This window comes from Callospermophilus lateralis, chromosome X, assembly GCF_048772815.1.
Source record: "Callospermophilus lateralis isolate mCalLat2 chromosome X, mCalLat2.hap1, whole genome shotgun sequence".
NCBI lineage: Eukaryota > Metazoa > Chordata > Mammalia > Rodentia > Sciuridae > Callospermophilus > Callospermophilus lateralis.
Window position 1 is genome coordinate 37728856 of NC_135325.1, and position 3894 is coordinate 37732749.

The 3894-nt window shown below is 38.3% G+C and overlaps 1 pseudogene; it reads left to right on the forward strand.

Moving 5' to 3' along the window:
• Positions 1-1499: 1499 nt before the first annotated feature.
• LOC143639021 (hsc70-interacting protein pseudogene) lies at positions 1500-2636 on the forward strand (annotated as a pseudogene).
• The last annotated feature ends 1258 nt before the right edge of the window (positions 2637-3894 follow it).

Sequence of the window (3894 nt, forward strand, 5' to 3'; positions counted from 1 at the left end):
CTATCCCAATAGTACCTGAATCTAAACATCAAAAATATCATGGAAGAACTTCTGAATTTTGTCATTTATCTCTCAAACTTTTAGAAACAAATGTTTGACTTTTCCAAGTGTCTTGTTCTCCCTTTCCATTTCCCACTCCCTCCATCTACCTCCATTTGTTCCTTTTTTCTTTTCTTTCCCTTGTTGTGAAACATAGTACATAACTCTTTCCATTTTGATGTTAAAATTATAGTAATGGCTGAACCTAGTATGACCATATGATTTATTTTACAAACTGGAATGTTTTCAAGTATAAAAACATATGTTATTTGCATTTATACCTGAACATTAGATGGAAACCAAGGGCATGTGGTTACCATACTTACAAAATCACATAAAGGTAAACTAGCACCCCCCCAAAAAAACAGTTCTGTACTTTTGCACAGCAAGGAAAAGGCAAATGTAATACTGAAATTTTATATTGTATCATCTATGCAGTTCCAAACATTAACTGCTTTAGCTATCTTATACTCTATAGCAATTGAAAACATTTCAATTATACATGTTTGTCCATTTCTTTTGTTTCTCAGGTTTATTATATATTAGATTGTTAGTAAAAGTAAGCACAATTTTTTATTTCTACTTAAAACTACCTTCTAAAGAGTTCATTTGATTTAATCTGTTCTGTATTCAGTGTCTTGGCTTCATCATGCCACTAGAAAATATGGCAAGTTTAAAAACTAGTGATAATATATGTGCCAAGAAGTCTATCTTCAAAGTCTCCACAGAGGTCTAACCATAAGCCAAAGGGGGTTCCTAGGGTTATGTTTGTAGTCTATTTTAGGCACACACTCTACCACTGAGCTACATTCCCAACTCCTTGGTTATAGAATATACATAAGCCAATGGACCCCATTTCTAGTTGGAACAACTGAATTTCCTGTTTCCAATTATCACTATGTTTATATATTTGGTTCTATAGAAGCAAAATTGAATGACATATGTCTCAACCAATTTGAACTCATACTGAAATAATAAAAATGGCACATTTTCACTAAAACACATAAATATATTTAGTTATCCCATTTTATACATGTGATAACTGACAATCTGAGAAAATAAGTACCTTACTCAAGGTCAAAACACTAATTCCTGGGCTGGGGCTAGGGCTCAGCAGTAGTGCACTTGCCTGGCATGTGTGAGGCACTGGGCTTTATTCTCAGCACTGCATATAAATAAATAAAACAAAGGTCTATCAACAACTGAAAAATAAAACTAAAAATTAAAAAAAAAACACTAATTCCTAGTGCAATCAGTTTTCAAACTAAGATTCTTGGGACTCACGTATCCTTTTCTTTTTTTTTTTTAAATAATAATGTCTTGAGGGGGAGGAGCCAGCGGCCGGGGAGGTTCTAGTCTGTTCTGCCTCCCGGCATCCGCCCCCTTCTGCGCGGTCACGCTGAGCCAGCGCCGGGGCTTGGGAATGGGCCGCAGCCGCCTCTGCCTGCCTCTCCTCGACCATGGATCCCCGCAAAGTGAGCGAGCTTCGGGCCTTCCTGAAAATGTGTAAGCAGGATTCGAGCGTCACGCCGAGGATATGCGCTTCCTGAGAGAGTGGGTGGAGAGCATGGGGGGGGGGGGGTAAAGTACCACCTGCTACTCATAAACCTAAATCAGAAGAAAATACCAAGGAAGAAAAAACAGATAGCAAGAAGTCAGAAGAAAACATTAAGAGAGATGAGCCATCAAGTGAGGAAAGTGATCTAGAAATTGATAATGAAGGTGTAATTGAACCAGACACTGATGCTCCTCAAGAAATGGGAGATGAAAATGCGGAGATAACTGAGGAGATGATGGATCAAGCAAATGAAAAGAAAGGGGCTGCCATTGAAGCCCTGAATGATGGTGAACTACAGAAAGCCATTGACTTGTTCACAGATGCTATGAAGCTAAATCCTCGCTTTGCCATTCTGTATGCCAAGAGAGCCAGTGTCTTCATCAAATTACAGAAGCCAAATGCTGCCATTCGAGACTGTGACAGAGCCATTGAAATAAATCCTGATTCAGCTCAGCCTTACAAGTGGCGAGGGAAAGCCCACAGACTTTTGGGCCACCGGCAAGAAGCAGCCCATGATCTTGCTCTTGCCTGTAAACTGGATTATGATGATGATGCTAGTGCAATGCTGAAAGAAGTTCAACCACGGGCCCAGAAAATTGCTGAACATCGGAGAAAATATGAGCGAAAACGTGAAGAGCGAGAGATCAAAGAAAGAATAGAAAGAGTTAAGAAGGCTCGAGAAGAACATGAGAGAGCCCAGAGGGAGGAAGAAGACAGACAAGCAAGAGCTCAGTTTGGCTCTTTTCCAGGTGGCTTTCCTGGAGGAAATTCCTGGAGGAAATTTCCTGGAGGAATGCCTGGTAATTTTCCTGGAGGAATGCCTGGAATGGGAGGGGGCATGCCTGAAATGGCAGGAATGCCTGGGCTCAATGAAATTCTTAGTGATCCGGAGGTTCTTGCAGCCATGCAAGATCCAGAAGTTATGGTGGCCTTCCAGGATGTGGCCCAGAACCCAGCAAATATGTCAAAATATCAAAGCAACCCAAAGGTTATGAATCTGATCAGTAAATTGTCAGCCAAATTTGGAGGTCAAGCGTAATGCCCACCTGACAAAACCCTTACTGAAGGAAAAAGCAACCTAGATCACTTAATGGCTGTTGCAATAATACAAACCAGTGTACCTCTGACCTCATCAGGAGAGCTGGGGTGCTTTGAAGATAATCCCTACCCCTCTGCAGCAAATCCAGTTGAAGCATTTTACAATGGTTTGCCATTAGGGTGTTCATTCAGATAATGTTTTCCTACTAGGAATTACAAACTTAAAACACTTTTTAAACCTTAAAAATATTTAAAACTCAAGGGGGTGTTATTTCCTACATTTTTATTTACTAATCATTTTGTATTTTTTCTTTGATATTGGGCAAGGCAGATACTAAGTATGGAAAATACATAGCTGTAACGTGAGTGAAATAAAGACTTACTAGTGGGAAGTAAATAAATCTCATTTACATAGATAAAAGTTTCAGTTGAATATATGGTTACTGAGACTGAGGCATTTTGATTTGTCATTTAAAAATATTTTTTAAATGATTAATTTCAGTAAAACTATTGGGACCACTATTTCACTCTAACCTGGGTAGGGACTGGAAGTACTTGGTAAGGCAGCAGCAGTCTTACAATTTTATATGACATGTGCCCTTATGCAGGGTGCATTTAAATCTTACACTGTGTTGAAGAGGTGATTTTTTTTTTTGTTATGCTGCAATGGAGTTGGATTACTTAGCTCTGTTTTTGTTCGATATATCAAATAAATGTTTCATATTATTTCCACCGTGGGGAAATAAGGGAGTAGTTTTCTTTTTATATTCTATGTTTAAAATTTACCTTTCCTCATCAGAAAATGACCAACTATGTCTGCTTTCTGCTTCTTGTATTTCCCTCCTTCTTGAACTAAAGATAATCTTTTCTCACTAGCATCATCACTGCTATCATACCATAATTGTGCAAAGTATATTTAATGCTGGGGTTAATTTAATATGTAATACATATCCTAGCTGTGGAATAATACCCATAAGAGCTGTAGTTCTTTCTTAGCCATGAGACTGCTTATTTAAATGTTATTAGACTTCCACTCTGGCAAAATCTTGTGATGTCAAAAAACATTGGAAGGAAGGATTCCTTTTAGTGTTTGGTGTTCTGTTTAGGAAGTACCTATTAATCTTTGTATTTTGAAGAGTACATGGTTTGAGTTATTGGTAACCATACAAGGAATTGACTGCTTGATCTAACATGAATTATAAAATAGATGAGAGCCTGGTTATTCATTATGGAGTTCTTGGCACCATGAAGATTCATTA